Source organism: Hemicordylus capensis, chromosome 3 (genome assembly GCF_027244095.1).
Source record: "Hemicordylus capensis ecotype Gifberg chromosome 3, rHemCap1.1.pri, whole genome shotgun sequence".
In the NCBI taxonomy this organism is placed as follows: Eukaryota; Metazoa; Chordata; class Lepidosauria; order Squamata; family Cordylidae; genus Hemicordylus; species Hemicordylus capensis.
In genome coordinates this window covers 161416172-161433916 of record NC_069659.1, presented here as the reverse complement: position 1 = coordinate 161433916, position 17745 = coordinate 161416172, and the positions used below count along the sequence as shown (strand labels likewise).

The 17745-nt window shown below is 44.8% G+C and overlaps 1 long non-coding RNA gene across 1 annotated transcript; it reads right to left on the bottom strand.

Annotated features, from left to right (window-relative positions):
* Positions 1-7894: 7894 nt before the first annotated feature.
* On the bottom strand, positions 7895-16866 carry LOC128352318 (uncharacterized). The gene is made up of 4 exons (XR_008320318.1): positions 16750-16866; positions 13561-13695; positions 12412-12575; positions 7895-8140 (listed from the first exon to the last, which is right to left on the bottom strand). It is a non-coding gene; the product is annotated as an uncharacterized LOC128352318 (long non-coding RNA).
* Between the last annotated feature and the right edge of the window lie 879 nt (positions 16867-17745).

Below are 17745 nucleotides of genomic sequence, written 5' to 3'. Positions count from 1 at the left end.
CAATACAATTCACCATAGTATCCTTCTGGAGTGTCTGAGGGGGTTAGTAGTGAGAGGCACTGCTTTGTGGTGGTTCCACTCCTACCTCTCAGGCAGGTTCCAGATGGTGTCCCTTGGAGACTGTTGTTCTTCAAAATCTCAACTTTTGTATGGTGTCCCTCAGGGCTCCGTATTGTCTCCGATGTTGTTTAACATCTACATGAAACTGCTGGGAGATATCATCAGGAGACCCGGTACAGGGTGCTATCAATATGCTGATGACACCCAAATCTATTTCGTCATGTCAGCATCATCGGGAGAGGACATAACCTCCCTAAATGCCTGTCTGGAGGTGGTAATGGGCTAGATGAGGGATAACAAACTGAGATTGAATCCATATAAGACGGAGGTACTCATTTGTAATTGTAATTTTATTTACAGTCATTGACCAAACAGAGAATAAAAACTAATAAACATTAAAATGTGTGTGTGTGTGTGTGTGTGTGTGTACACACACACACACACACAGTTTAGAATTAGGATGATGTCCCATTATACCTCTTAAAAAGCAATATAACTAAACTTAGCTACAGAAATAGAGATTGAAGCATCTTTATCTGAAAGCAGATGTTTTACAAGATTATCATCATATTGATCTACCAGTTTACATATTAAAGGAGCGATAAGACGTTCCCTAGGATATAAATGGAATTTACAATAGAGAAGAATGTGTGCAACAGTTTCTGTATCTCCTGACCCACAACTACAGTGTCGTTCTTCTAAAGGCACACCCTGAAACCTCCCAGCTAGAAGTGCAGATGGAAAGGAGTTAACCCTTACTCTCGTAAATATCCATCGAAACTTAGAAAAAGTGATTGTCGACAGATATTTTGTGGGGGAAAGGTCCATCTTAGTTCTTATTCCTCTATAAAACTCTGGAAGTACAGCCCAGTTTTCTTGGATCTCAATATCAACAAGGCGTTGTCTCACTACTATTTTTGCATTCGTTAGACCCAGTTCCAGCAATTGAGCTGGATCTAAGCCTAGAAAGGTGAGTTTATTACTTACTGTAGCACACCATAGTGACTAGGGACTAGCTGAGAGAAACTCAGGAATTAAACCAACTGGTCGCAGATGTATTTTCAACCAAAAATAGATAATTAGAAGCCAGGCCCGAGATTCAATTTTTATAAAGCCAGCCTCTGTCCTTAAAGTCACATTCGCTGTACATTTTGGAGTGCCAAATAAGTTCCTCAAGAACCCTGATTGGCTTCTTTCCAGAATGTCAAACCTTGAGTATGGACCTAATTGAATACAATACAATAATTGCGTAATGACCTTAGCAGTAGAGAGCTTTAAAGCAGCTGGAATGAAGCCTGAACCCTGAGTTCTAAAAAATCTTAAGATTGCTGCTGTGCTACGTTTTGCCGACTCTGTGACCATACTTATATGTGCTGATTTCCCAGCATTTTGTTGAAAAATTACCCCCAAATATTTTATTTGATTTACCTGTTCTAGTCGATGTCCATCTAGCATCCATACAATTTTTTTTACTTTATTGGTGAAGGACATAATTTTAGATTTGTCATAATTGATCTGTAGATGCTTCTCTCTGCAGTATAGTGCTAAGGCATCTAACGCTCTTTTAAGCCCAACCCTGGTTTGAGATAATATTACTGCATCATCAGCATACATCAGGATTGGGATTTTCTTGTTGACTAGTTTTGGTGGATGAGTGTCAGATGTCTGCAAACGCTTTATCAAATCATTAATATAAAGGTTAAATAAGTAAGGGGCTGATACACACCCTTGTCGCACCCCTTTCCTAATGGGTACTGAGTTTGTAAGATTGCCAGCATGGTCTAAACGCACTCTTTAAAAGGAATTTTCATGCAGTTTGATGAGCAAAAGTAGAAGCCTTCGGTCCATAGAAGTAGCTGCCAATTTAGACCAAAGACGACTTCTAGAAACTGTATCAAAAGCCATCTTAAGGTCTATAAAAGCGGCAAACAAAGGTCACTTATTCCTTTTGACCTGTTTGTCCACAAGATGTTGTAATATTAAACAGTGGTCTAATCCAGATCTATTAGCTCTAAATCCTGCCTGTTCATCCTCAATAATGCACTCCTGCTCCATCCAAGCACATAATTTAACACATAAGTGCTTGGCATAGAGTTTACTTATAATGTTTAAAAGGCTAAATGGTCTATAGTTAAAGGGGTCATCCCTTCTGCCTTTCTTATGGATAGGAACCACAATTGCCGTTCCCCAATCCTGGGGAAATTGTGCAGTTTGATTAATATGTGTGAAGAAAGCAGCCAGCACAGGAGCCCACCAATCTTTATAGAGCTTCAGAAGTTCCGGCGGGATACAATCATTTCCAGGTGCTTTCCCGCATTTCAATTGCATGATTAACTGCCCTATCTCATATGTGGAGACCGGAGACCAATGTGGTAATGAACCTATTCGAAGGACACTTTGAGGAGAGATATCATTATAAAGTGCCCGAAAATGAGTTTCCCACGATTCTGGGGTTATTGGGCAAACCTGAAAGGAATATATCTTATTGTTTGGTATTGAAATTAGTCACTGAGGTACTCATTGTGCAGGGTCGAAACTCGAGAGATTATCTTGATCTGCCTGTTCTGGATGGGGTCACACTTCCCCAGAAGGAACAGGTACGCAGTCTAGGGGTGCTTCTGGATCCAAGTCTCTCCCTGGTTCCTAGGTTGAGGCAGTGGCCAGAGCTGCCTTCTATCAGCTTTGGCTGATATGACAGCTGCTTCTGTTTCTTGAGATAAATGACCTCAGGACAGTGATACATATGCTGGTAACCTCCAGACTGGATTACTGCAATATGCTCTATGTGGGGCTGCCCTTGTATGTAGTCAGGAAACTACAGTTGGTTCAGAATGTGGCAGCCAGTCTGGTCTCTGGGTCATCTCGGAGAGACCATATAACTCCTGTATTGAAGGAGTTACACTGGCTGCCAATACATTTCCGGGCAAAATACAAGGTGCTGATCAAACAGGTTCGCAGGCCGGCTCAGAGGGTATACTTCTAATGTGGAATCCGGCGAGGATTCCCCTTCACATTTACAGGGCATTCCCTACAGTAAATGTGGGGAGGGGAGAGAGAAAAGGTAGTCTTTACTTTTAAAATGCAGGTGCCAGGGGCAGTGGGGACAATGGTATGGATGGCGGCAGCAGTGGCGGAGACATTGGACGTGTTAGCAGGGGCGCCTCCACCTCCCCCCGCTGGCATCCCGAATGAAAGCAGAGTCCCGCTGCAGCCTGGTTCAGGCCTCTGTCCATGTGGAGAGGCCATTTTCATTACCTCTGCACATGTGCACACACCATTATAACCACCATGCAATTGGTGATGCAAATGGCCTGTGCGTGTGTATGGAGGTAATGAAAATGCCTGCACAGAGGCTCAAAATGGTTAGGGATCCTGGCTGAGGGACTGGAGGAACCCCCCCACACACTTCCAATGTCTCTGCCGCAGCCACCATACCTGCTGCCCCGGTGCCTGCATTTAAAAGATAAATACTAGTTTTGCCCATCACCACCATTTACTGTAGGGAATGTCCTGCACTCATAAATGGGAATTCTCTCCAGATTCCCCTTTACAAGTATACTCCCCTCCTCGAACTGGCCCGCAATCCAGTTCTTCAAACCAGTGGTTGGTCCAATTTGAACTCAGACCACTCAGACGGGGCTGGTTTGATGTCAAGTCCGGCTTGACACAAGTCGGCTTGCACATCCTTACTTCTCATTGTTTATTTGTTTAACATTATCTTACTTTCCAGTAGGCTTATGAGATCACCTGGCATTCTGTGTGTCGTGGGTCTGTGTGTGTGTCACCTCAATTTACTTTTATACTGAACATAATCAACATATATTTTATTACTTCATCAAGCTTCATTGAGTTCCACAGATCATTTCCAAATTAATAGCAATGGTTATTTAATCTTTTCTATTTGCAGACTGCTATTAGTATATCACTTTTCAGGTTTGAATTTCAAGTTTGAATTCTCTTTAATGCTTGGGAGGAATAAAAAACTTGATCCAGCTGTCTCCAATTTATCCAGTTGCTGTTACTAGTTTTGACTGTGATAAGAGGAACCAGTGTCAGCCTGGACAAGTTTCCAGGACTGAAACTTCCTATGGAATCCAGTGCAGATTATTTGAGGAGAGCAGCAGGTTTTCCAGACAGCAGGCTTTACCATGTGTTTACTGCAAGGCTTTATTGCAAATTTGCCCTCCAAAACCAATGCAAAAAGTGATTTTTTAAAACTCCCAACATCAATTGGCTCTAGACTATAATGCACAATGAAAAACCAAAATTGTTTGTGTGCTCCCCAATATCTTGCATGGATTTTGGCATGAATTAGCTGATGTCCTCCATGTGTCATGGAGAAGCAAGCTAAAAGCCCAATCCGGAGGAATAGGGGGGGAAGCACTGTGCCTTATAGAGATGCACCAGGCAGGAATTTGTAGGGGCATCTCTAGGAAGTGATTGGGGAAGCTGTACTTGTTGAATGTTGGCTTGGATGCATCCCTCCCCAGCCCAATGTCCAGATGAAGGACCAAGACAAAGTGTGGGTGCATGGAGCCTCATTTCTAAAGCCAGCATAACATATGAGATTGTACAGAGTTTTTACAGCTTATATGCTATGGAAGTTAAAATTGGCACATTAACTTGGAATTTCCATGCTTTTTAGGGCACGAGTGAAAATATAACCCCATCTTAACTCTCATCTTAAACAAGAGCTTTTTTATTACTGAATTTACATACTTTTTGAAAAGGAAGATCTGGTTGGGCATTATGGGAAAGAGGATGCTGAGCTGAGAGAAGGGTAACAGTGGCTCTTAGCATGCTTTTTTTAAAGGTCTCTTGTTGCTTAAAGAACCCTCGTTCACTCACCTCTGTACCCCAGAACTAGGGATGTGCATGGTCCGGAGCAGTCCGGACCAGCACCAAAGGGGGGCCTTTCGTTTAGGGCGGGGAGGGCTTGCTTACCCCTCCCGCCTCTTTGCCCCCGCCAGAGGCCATATAGTATCTAATAAATGGGGTGCTGGAAACCAGCCGCCCCCCCCCCCACGAGCTGATTAGGGGCAAAAGCTGGTAAGGTACTGCTGCCGTCCCTGCCGCCGTCCCGCCCCCCTCCCCCTCCCCCCTGAGTGCTCACCGCATTGTTTCTTAGAAAAGAGAGGAGCCCGCCGAACAGAGCTCCTCTCTTGGCAAAGTCTGTGAAGCAACTGAGGCCTGGGGCGCGCACATGCGCGCGCTACGACTTCTAAACTTCCGCCGGAGGCCCGGTCTACCCGGCCTCGTCCCGCCGGGTAGACCGGGCCTCCGGCGATCGGAGGCCCGGTCTACCCGGCGGGACGAGGCCGGATAGACCGGGCCTCCGGCTGAAGTTTAGACATCGTAGCGCGTGCGCACACGCGCCCCAAGCCTCAGTTGCTTCACAGACTTTGCCAAGAGAGGAGCTCTGTTCGGCGGGCTCCTCTCTTTTCTAAGAAACAATGCGGTGAGCACTCGGGGGGGCGGGGGGAGGGGGCGGCAGGGACGGTGGCAGTACCTTACCAGCTTTTGCCCCTAATCCGCTCGCGGGGGGGGGGGGGCTGGGGCGGCTGGTTTCCAGCGCCCCATTTATTAGATACTATACGGCCTCTGGCGGGGGCAAAGAGGCGGGAGGGGTAAGCAAGCCCTCCCGCCCTTAAAGGGGGACCCCCCACCCGGACCCGGACCGGCCAAGTCCGAACCGGTCTGGAAGTTCGGAGGCCTTTAGAATGGTCTCCAGACCGGTTCGGACACACCCCTACCCAGAACAAGCTGCAGAAGCCAGTGCAGCCAGGTAGGTGGGAGTCTGGAGAAGTTCGGTTACGGTTGCCACCAGCTTGTTTGGTGGTGACCCAGGACTGGGCTTTCTCTGTGGTTGCCTCAGGGCTTTGTAATATGCTCTCTGCTGTAATTTGCTCCCTCTGTCCCCCTGCCCCCAGAATCAAGATTCTCCTCAAGATTCTTCTGTTCTTGCAAGCTTTTAATTAGAATTAATTTTAATAATTTTTTACTATGGTTTTGTACTATTTTATTGTGTCTTGTGTATTTTAATCTGTGTTCACTTTAAATATTATTTAAAATTTTGTACACCGCCTAGAGATGTACATATCAGGAGGTATAAAAATATGATAAATAAAAAATGAATGAATAAATAAATTACCTTACCTCTGTATTTACTCTGTAAATACATACTTACTCTGTTTTTAATTATATAGCAAAAATTTACAGTAAGCGTGAAAATTCTAAGCACCTTAATTATCATTTTAAACTGAAGGTTGATATTTGTTTCATGGTTTTAAAAAATGCATTCAGTACTGTCAGCATTCTATGTGATGGTGTGTGTGTTATAAATTTACATCTATGATATGTCTAATGTATTTCTACAATGCATAGTGCTTCCACAAAATGCCACCTATATAGCGAATGTTCAGGCAGAAATTCAAAAGGTCTCAATCTAGTAACCATCTCTTCCTGCAGTTACACCTGATGAATTTCTGTGTGATGCATCTCTGCTTGGCACAGCCCTTCCTCCAAATGCTTTGCACAAACTTTGCATATTGAGAGAATAGGTCATAATCTCTTTTGTCTGTTGTACAATGTAGTGGTAATTAGACATACAGCCAGGGGCGTATCTAGGGTAGGGCAGGCAGGGCACGTGCCCTGGGTGCCACTTGAAGGGGGGTGCAAATTCTTAAAATTATTTTTTTTTTTAAAAAAAGGCCACCAAAAACAAAATGGCCACTGCACATGCTCAAATGGCCTCTGTGAGGCCCTAGGCCATGCCAGGCCATGCAGAGGCCATTTGAGCATGCGTGGTGGCCATTTTGTTTTCAGCAGCCATTAAAAATAACAATTATTTTTAATAATGGCCACAGCACATGCTCAAATGGTCCCTGCGAGGCCCTAGAGGCCAGCGGTGGGAGGGGTAACCTTTGCAGATGCCCCCTCTCCCACTGTCTATAGGAAGTGCCCCGAAGGGGCTACAGGTTAAAAAAAATTAATTTAATATAATATAAGTCACTGTACACATATTCATTTTGGCACTATGTACAGAGAATCAGGGCTTGTGAATACTGAGCTGAAGCTTATGAGCTAGGATTGTATTCATTTGCTCTTGCTTTGCTTTGAGTTAAATGTGCTGTCTTAATATTATGGCTATTAATGCTGAGTTTGTCTTTGAATCAGTGTGAAATCCTTAGTATTAAGGCCCACTGGGAGGTTCTTGCTCTCTTTCTCTCATTTTAACTGTCTTTCTGAAATACTAGAATATATTCCAAGCAGTGATACAGTTTATTCTGCATATCGTTTAATTATTTTCAGAGTATCTGGGAAAAGTCAAATTCTCCATTTATTTTTAAAACTTATGTAATAGTGATGCTACAATGAATAGTAGAAAATTAGATAGGCACTTCTGTTTAGTTTTCCAAGTACACCTCCACAGAGTATTTGAGTATTTCATGAGCCCCAGCATACTGAAATTTGTCATTTTCCAGCATTTTTTGGTCTGGCTACGTCCACTGCTAAATAGTTTTTGAAATTTTAAAAGATTAATGAGCTTGACTTATATTTTTCAGCTGATATTATAGTAAAGTTATCTGAAAGATGGGTGTCAGATGTTTGGACAGGGGGCACAATTTCAGTGCTTGCCCTAGGTGCTATTTTCCTAGATACGCCTCTGCATACAGCAAGCCTTCTAAGGTATATATCAATGCATACACACACACACCCCTAAGCATTACATATGTGTGTGTGTGTATTCAAAATTACTAATCAACAGTCTTAATGGATAGATCTTCAAAAAATGCTTTATTCTGCTCTCCAGGAAAAGCATACCGGACCCCATCCCACCCCACAGAAACAGCTATTGTTGCTGTATCTGATTTCAGGAGGAAAATGAGGAGGAGCGAGGAGCACGAGTACAGGGGAGGTTCTGCAAGACAGCCTCCTTCCCAGGTTTCAGGCACATACCTATCCACCAAGAAGCAGCCACTTCCCTTTAGGTAAACTGGTTGATGATAGCAAAATGCTGCTGTGCATTCAGGTGATATTGGAGGATGGTGCCGAGGTGCCACTGCAGATCAAAGCTGTGCTGGGGAGAAAGAAAGCAGAGGGCACATTAGTGATCAACTTCATGCTGAGAAGGCACATCAAGCAGGCAGACATGAGATGGAAAGGGGGACATCAACTAAGTGGGCTCAGCCAAATGGCACACTTCTGCCCTTTGCCTCATCAGCACTGCAAACCCCTGTTCAATAGTTTTAAAACGTTTAAACTGTTGGAGATGAACTTCCAGTGCATTGACCTTTTGCACCAACTGTCCTGATGACCACTAGGGGCATTGGGAGTAGAGACAGTGAGTCAGGGTCTCCCTATCTGTCCCTACTCTATGAGCCCTGGACTGACTCTGGAGCACTTCCTGTGCTGAGTCACAATCCTTCCTTTCCTCCTAGAGAGCAGATGGAAACATCTCTCTCTCTCCTTACCTATCCACTATGTAGTCCTTTAGATTAGATATAGGTCTTTTCTATCTAAGTGTATTTAACCAATAAATGTTTAGTGTTTAGTCATACAAGGATCTCCATGTGTTTTCTCTAAATAGCTGCAATATCCAAACCATCCTCTGCTACCTACTCTGTAACTGGAGTGTATGCTCATTCCTTAGTGCTCTGCTGTTTTACCTATTGTGGGTAAAAATCAACAACCTCTAACATAAACTGCTCCATCTAAGCTATTTTTCAACAGATCTGCACCAGATTTGCAGGAGTGGTGCCTCTTGTCGCCTAGTTGATGTGTACTAATAGGCAGCAAATTGGGCCAATGATTTTTATTTTATTGCCAACAGAATGTTCCAGGTTTATAATGATGGAATGTTAAAACTACTCCCCATCTTAATATGGAGCCATGGTGCCAGGCTAATAAGGATCTTATTGCTGCCCAGTAGCAATTCAGAAAATGTATCAGTCAACTATCACAGACTGTCTAGCATCCTTTATAAACCCATCAGCTATCTGCTGCAAGGTTAGAAGCCAAGATGTATCATGAGAAGGGTTTCTTACTGTGTGATTTGAAAGTAGTCCCAAAGACTTTTCATCAACAAACCTCCAAATCAGGGTCATAACTAGAGAAGGGTGGGCCTGTGATCACCCCCCTCCCCAGTGACCCCCACCCCCATTTGCAGTGGTATGCATGCAAAGCATGCACACCTTTTAACCATTGGCAGCCCTGCCACCAGTGTCTCAGCCATCTGCCCATGTGGTGGGAATGCCCTAATTGCTCAAGCCCACTGCTGCCCACCATGCCGTGCTACTGCTGCACAAGCAGTTGGCTTCCTAGGCAGTGGGAAAGGAGGAAAGCCCTGAATGGGGGCTTCCTCCTTCCACCCAGCCCAGATCTGGCTGCAAATGAGGGATGTGCATGTGCATGGAGTGGTGGCACGGCATCGCAGGGCAGTGCGTGGCTGTGGGGTGAGCAGTGACAAACTGTGAGTGAGCAGCTGTTGCCAGGAGTGGGCAGCAGGCCAGTGGTGGGAGGCAAGAGCGTGTCCACCCAATTATAGTTCCACCTCTGCTCCAAATCCAATACATTGTTAAATGTTATACCTTTGGAACTGTGGTACAATCATTGCAATTTCAAGAATTTTGTAAACCACAAATTCATTACATGCTGAAGTTGAAACTGTAGGCCAACCATATTATCTAGCCAGCCATCAACAGCCAACTTAATCTGTAGTCTCTATGCCTGTATAGTGGGAGCATGCTTTCTTAGAACAAATTCCATTGGGAATGGTGCTGTGGAAAATTTCCACAGTGTAGGCCAAACCAATGCTTAGGGATGTGCATGAAATGGGTTTTGCATTTTGTTTCAAGCCCGAAACAAAATGCAGATGGCTGAAATGTTTCATTGAAACAGTGGTCGAACACCCCATTGTTTTCTGTGGTTAGCTCCTAGGGATACCAAAGTGGGTTGTGTGATAGGGCATGATGGATTTGACCTACCACCCAACCCACCAAAGAAAAGGGGAAGCAAGTGATTATTAAGCTCCCCACCCCCATAAGATCCTTTGGGGGGCTTGGGAAAAAGTTAAAATTTGAAAATTTGTTTAAAATTGTCCGGTTTCCCATTTCTTTTGAGATCTGGGTGGTATGTAGGACCCATCATGCCCTACCATCCAACCCCCTTTGTTGTCCATAGAAGCTACCCATGAGGAACAATGGGATGTTTTGTATTCCTCCATTTTCCCCATGGCCAGAACAAGCTGCAATCACAGAGTGCACAGCACAAAAGTTTTGCATTGCAATTTGCAATGCCTTTTGCAACCCAGCCTTGAAAAACACTGCAGAAGCATACTGTAAAGGGGGAATCTGTCCCTTGTAGCACAGAACACACATTTCAAACACAGTCCAAAAATGGCCAAAAGGGAATCACTAACCCAGAATCCACTGCCAGCCACATAACCTGAGCTGCAGTAACATCATTGGCACACAAGTTGCTCTCTCACACACAATTATGACTCCTTACATTACAACATTACAAGCATTGCAACATCTGCCACAGCAGCACCCTTACTTAGCAGCAAGCAGCATTGCCATAAGCCCAACTAGAGCAACTTCAGCCACATTTTGACTGAGTACATCTTGCAATGTAGATTGCAGAGCAAACCAGAGCAATGATTGAACACAAGTCAGTATCAAGGCCAGACATCACAGCAATCAGCAAGCAGTATTACACACACAGAGTGAGAGAGCTGCCACTGTCCACTTTTCACCACAACACTATCTCACAAACAAACCAAACTACAACTCAAGAAAAACAGGCAGGCACTCAAGTTCTGCCTTCATCAATCTGAGATCCAGCAAAACCAAATAGTTATAGCATCAAAAGCATAGCATATTATATTAGTGCTGAAAAAAGCCCACAAAATCAAACCTTCCTTCCTTCCATTCTGCCTGCCACAGAAAGTCCCTTCTTAGGGCTCCCCACTCCCTCCCCCCAGCCAATGGGGAAACAGTTGTCCATGACAACAGTTGATTTGTATGATAACAAGCCAACCAAGTAGCAGGGGCGTATCTAGGGTGGGGCAGGCAGGGCACGTGCCCCGGGCACCACTTGAAGGGGGGCGCCATTTTTTTAAATTAAAATTTTTATTAAAAATGGCCACTGAAAACAAAATGGCCACTGCACATGCTCATATGGTCCCTGTGAGGCCCTAAAGGCCAGCGGGTGGAGGGGGAACCTTTGCAGACCTCCCCCCCCCCGTGGCCTTTAGGAAGCTACAGGTTAAAAAATTTTTTAAAAAATTTAATATAAGTCACTGCACACTTATTCAGTTTGGCACTATGTACAGAGAATCAGGGCTTGTGGATACTGAGCTGAAGCTTATGAGCTAGGATTGTATTCATTTGCTCTTATTTTGCTTCTTGTGATAAGTGAGTTAAATGTGATGTCTTAATAATATGGCTATTAATAGTGAGTTTGTCTTTGAATCAGTGTGAAATCCTTAGTATTAAGGCCCACTGGGAGTTTCTTGCTCTCTTTCTCTCATTTTAACTGTCTTTCTGAAATACTAGAATATATTCCAAGCAGTGACACAGTTTACTCTGCATATCCTTTAATTATTTTCTGAGTATCTGGGAAAAGTCAAATTCTCCATTGAGTTTTAAAACTTATGTAATAGTGGTGCTACAATGCATAGTAGAGAATTAGACAGGCACTTCTGTTTAGTTTTCCAAGTACACCTCCACATAGTCCCAGCATACTAAAGTTTTACTAATGTCATACTTTTCCAGCATTTTTTGGTCTGGCTACATCCACTGCTAAATAGTTCTTGAAATATTAAAAGATTAATGAGTTTGACTTGTATTTTTGAGCTGATACTATGGTAAAGTTATCTGAAAGATGGGTGTCAGATGTTTGGACAGGGGGCGCAATTTCAGTGCTTGCCCTAGGTGCTATTTTCCCTAGATACGCCTCTGCCAAGTAGTAAGGAGATTGCAAGCTAATTGGAAACCAGTACCAAAACCAATCTGCAAGGGGAAAACAGGCCTCCAAAAAGGTGACCGAAATGTTGAGAGGTTTCAAGTAGAATTGGGATATTCCAAGCTTAAAACAGACCCTTTATTTAAAGGGCATTTTGTTTTGAGCTTGAGACACTAAAAACTGCCAGTTTTTGGTTGAAACATTTCCTACCAATAATGCTGCTCTGAACTCCCATATTCATAAGAGTTTGCACATGGATCAGAGAGATGGGGACTCAGGAAGGTGTTCTCAGAATGTAAGATGAGAGGTGGCTTCTAAGGCAGAATTATGTCCCTGCCTTATTCAGATTAGTAATCTATGTTTGTTTGCCTGGCAGCTGCTCACCAATATCAGATGCAGAGGTTGCTTCCATCTATTGCTGCTTGAAATCCTTTTAAATTAAGGTGCTTCATGTTAAAGATTTATCTCTCCGCCTGGCCTACCCCTCAGGGTTGTTGTGAGGAGCAACTTAACCATGTGGCTCCATGTAAGAAACACAGGATATAAATCTAAATGTAAAAAAGGTAAGAATGTTCCCTGAGAACAAGTTTGTAAGACTTTGTAGATCAATAATGAACCAGCGTAATTGCTGGAGAACTGGTGTAATGTTGAAGTATGCCTAGGGAAAATAATATAGCAGGAACATTGAATTAGTTCATCACACCCTAGATAAACCTTACCTTGATTATGACTCATGACCTCCTTCATGATGAATTATCATGCATGAAAGAATTATGACTTCATGATTAATAGTTTGGTTTCTAATGATGTGCTTTCACAACACATAAGACAGTGGGGTCATGGACTAAAACAGACGTCATGGTGCTTCTGGCACACCACAAGTCAATAACAATAACTTTCCTTTCATGGTCATATGCTACACATCTGCCGATTGTCCTACAAGAGATGCCAAGGGTAATCCATTGTGAAAAGACAGGCTGTTTTTGTTACAGTTTATCATCGTTTTTGCTCCAAGCTTCTCTGACCTTGATGCTAGTGTTCTGAGAGTAGATAATTACAATTTATCTCTCCCTCTTCAAGAAAGAAGTTTTGCTTTGTTGACATTTGTACACCTGGAGGACAGCCACACTCCAATGAACTGATAATAGATATCAGCTCAGCTGTATTGTTCCAATGTGTCCAGGCTGTTGGGAAAATCCTAAATGGGGTGAGGAAAATCTGAGAAACATGGTAGTTCTTGGGTCAGAACAGTAGAATCTGAAGAGTTTATAAATGACAAGATGTTTAATTGCATGCCTACACTCATTTATTGTCCTCAGTCCAACGCTAAAATAGGTTTAGAGCATTTCAATCAATCTTCAGAAGACAGTTATAAATTGCTGACCAAAATTGGAGCATTCTAAAAATCATTTTCCAAGAAGTATAACAGAATTATCAGGAAAAGAGAGGCAATAATACACCTTGCCATATTTCTAAGATACATTGAACAGAAGAAGCTTACAGGTAAGCAAGGTAGAACTTAAAGACACGTACTTGGAAATAAATGCCATGGATTCCAATAGAATTCACATATGAGTATTCTAGGGATGTATCAAAACCCTGCTGAGATATTTCACTTGTCTTATAGAAACTCATTTGCCTTCCCTTGAGCATTCTCAGAAGTTGCACCTTGGGAGGAACAGTGAAATTCATTTTGAGAATCATGTTTTTGAAATTTCAGTGCCAGCTCTGTAAATGTGCAGAAAATCCCAATGAAATATTACTTATCTTATAGAAATTCATTTGGGTGATTTGGCTTCCCTTGAAAATTCTCAAAGCTTCTGCTTCAGAGGAACTCTGATATTTCCTTCAAATTTCATTCTTTTGAGTTTTGGTGCAAACCTACCAGCAATGTTTGGGGGTTTTTTTACCCATTGATCTTATTGGAGATTGTGTGAGTTCTGATTGCTAGTGTAGCATCCTAGCTGCTTGGTTGAGTGAGTCTGATTGCTAGTGTGCCATACTAGCTTAGCTTCAGGAAGTCCCTAGTTGCAATATAGCCTGACTCCATATAAGCAAGCTTCTCTCCCTCCTCTCAAACAGCATCAGCCTGAAATATGCAATATGAGGATAATAACAACAAAACATGATATATAGATATAGATATAGATGATGTGCACAAAACTGTCCTAACCTATTTGGTTCAAATTCTAACCAGCTTTGAACCAGGGTGGGTGGGTTTGGTTTTGCTTGACCCCCTCCCCCGGTTGGGTTTGAATTTGAACCCAATTCGAACAGGTTCCAAAAGGTTCTACGTAGGGCATAATAGGGAATTGAACTGGCCCATTACTACCTATGTAGAGCATCTAGGGGCACAAAACTGGGGTGGGTGGTAGGCACCCGGGGTGCCAACCACCCACTGAACCCCAAAGCAATTGGACACTCCTATGATATTTAATGAATTTTTGAAGATTTTTCCAATTTTTGCATTTCTCCCATAGAGAATAATGGGGATTTGAAGCAGCCCCATTCCCTCCCTTTGGGGGTGCCAGGCCACCCCAAAGTGGGTCTGGGGGCACGGTGGGTTGTGCCAAAACTCCCCCCCCAGGCAGCCCCAAGCCAGTGGGGTTCAAGTTTTTCGCCTCCAGGAATTTTTTCAGTTACTGTCCTTTTAACAAGTCTATCTCTATCAGAGTAGCTTTGCTGGTCTGTATGTATATGTATATGGAGAGATTTTCATATGGGTTCATTGAGATAACTCATACACAGCAGGTCTAAACAAAAATTGGATTCTTAGTGGCTTGCCCACCAAGAGCACGCCCCTCTGGCATTGTCAGCAAAGTCCAGAGTTCACCCATCAGCTTCTCCAAGAGGAGAGCTGTGGGTAAGGCCTGGCTCAGAGGAGTGGTGTTGCCACACAAGCTCTTCATGACAAACAGGAAGGGCTTGGGTGCCAACACCATCTCAGACATGAGCTTGCACTTCAAGTTGGATAGGTCACACATGCCCAAGGACTCGTTCCTCACCAGGTCGTCAAGGGCCACCTCTTGCTCCAGCAGGCACTGGAACAAGAGGAAGGTTGAGTTCCACATGGTACATCCATGAGGATGAAATATTGTGGACACCCATAGATACGCTGCTGCTCGTGATGCAGGTGCCTGGACTTCTCACTCCAGTGGAAGTGGGTTGCGATCTTGCGGGACCTCCACAAATGCAGCCGTGGCAGCAGCACCTACCATGAGGCAGCCATGTTCCCTGGACACTTCCACTTCCTTGAGGCCTGGCAGTCAGGTGGAGCATGTGTGCCATACAGCGGATGTTCACACACTCCAACACTACCACTGCCATTACGTTGGAGCCAATGAAGCCCCACGAGAGGTGTGGAAACACACCTATTCACTCCTCAGTTTGGCAGCTAAGTACAACTGCCACCTCCTACTTGGTGTGCTTAACATCCAAGGTCTCCACGTGCAAGATGGCCCACCTGTGCCGACATGAGGTGTGGGATGCACTGGGACCAGAGGTGCCCTCTCCCTCTGTAGCACACCAGTGGGCAGTCAGGGCCAGGAAAGCAGCGTGCATTCCACTCACACTGTTCCACAGATCAGTGGTGAAATGCATGCTGGTGCCAGCCAGTGCTGCACACAGCAGGGCTGACACAAGCTCCCTGCACTACCTGTACAGGAAGGGGGACACATTCCTGCTGCACGTGGTCCTTGAGAGGATGGTATAGTCAGGTGCTAGCTGCTGTAGTATCTGGCGGAAACTGGAGTTCTCGACCACCTGAAAAGGCTGGTCATCAGTGGCCACCATCTCCCCTATGAGGTGGGTGGGTGAGGAGACGTGGGTCCATCCCCTCCACCTCAGCAGTAGACCCTTCCTCCTCAAAGCCAGACTGGGAGGACCCAGCACTGGACTCTGCCATGACCTGGGCATCATCAGGGGAGCCCCCACTGTGTGGCAAGAGGAGCACTGGAAGGACAGCAAGAGGGAGGGATAATCTGGCTGCACTGCCAGCCATCAAGCCCCTGCCCTCCACCCACACCACAGAAGAAGCTTCCCTGGCAGGAGAGCGCCTGCACTGCCAGTCTCTGCATGGGGCTGCAACCCTGGTGGCGTACCACCCAATGGACCTGCCACTGGTCCAGGAACTGGTTCAGCGGCAGCAGGTTCCTCCAGATAGGAGAGCCTTCACACCACCACCACACCTGGAACAAAGTATTCGCTGATGGGGACCTGTGGGACTCCAGGATGGTGTCTTCTCTGCCACCCACCCCGGCCTCCCGCACCAGCTTGAGGACCCCTCCCACCTCTGCCTGCCACCCTGCTTTGAGCTCTGCTCACCACACGGCACTCAGACATTCCCGAAGACCCTGGTGTAAAAACAAAATGGAGGGGGGATTTTTTTTTAATCCCTATGGGGGAACCTTGTGGGGGGGGAACCCACCCTATTTGTGGGAGGAATCTTTAAAAAAAATAACCCTATTTAATGAAAACCCATTTTAAAACAACTCCACCAACAACAATATAATACAATTAAAAACAATGCAATAATGTATTCAATGGGTTAGGGGTTAGGGTTAAGGGGGAACCTGTGAAAACAAGAAACAATCTGTGAAATCAAGGAACAACCTGTAAATTAAAAACAGAGAAAATATACCTCCCTACACCCAAACACGAAAGGAGGCCATATTTAAGGAACACTAAAGGAGACAAAGGGGACAACAAAAATTCATCACTTACCCCCTCATTGTCCTTGAGATCTTCTGCCCCACACACTGGTCAGGAGAAAAAAGAAGCAATTCCCGACCAGTGGCAAGCTGGCAGTGCGGGTGGGTAGGCACAGCCAGGGCGGGGGGGGGGAGCAGAATGAAAAGCTTTCCAGCTATTTCACCTGCCAAAACAAACAAATCAAAGTAAAAACACTGATCAAATAAATAAAAAGGCTGGTGGGGGAAAAGGCAGTGGGGATGGGGAAGGGGTGGGGGAGGGGGAAAGGGAAGGAAAGAGGACGACAGAGAGGTGCTGGATTCTGGAGCAGGTGTGCTAAGCACAGCGAGAAAAGGATTAACAAAAAAAAAGCACCTGCTCCAGAGAAAACAAGGAAACCCACCACACACACACACACACACACACACACAACCCAGAATAAAACAAAAACAACTGGCAGTGGCTGCTGAGCTGAGGAAGACTCTCTCTATCTCAACTCAGCCAACAGATCTAAAAGCATCAGCCACCAAAAGCAAAAAAGGTTGGAGTAAGACTGGGTTAGGGAAATGGGCCAGAGAGAGGCCTCAGGCCAAAGGGCCTGGGCCCCCCTGGCCCAGAAAGAAACAGACACTCACTCACTCAGGGGGGAAAATAAAAGCAGCAGAACAAACAAACACACAGTCACACCAGGGGGGAAATGGTTGAAAGCAGGGGAGAGAATGCGGGGGGCAGAAAAACAGGCAGAAGGGAGGATTGGGAACAAAAACACACAGCAATGTATGCCAGGTAGACTCTCACTACACCAGCAGTAGCTGCAGCAGGCCAGAAGGAAGTCAAGGAACACTGCAGCCAGAGTGATTTTGTCTTTACATAGGATTTTAAATTCCCTCCTTTGGGAGCCCCCACCTTTGCCCTTCCCCCTGGCCAATAGGGTGCCAGTTCTCAAGGACTGGCACAATGCAGAGCCTACCAAAGAGCCAGACTCATCTGGCCAATCAGGGAAGCAAGAGCGCAGCCAATGAAATCAAG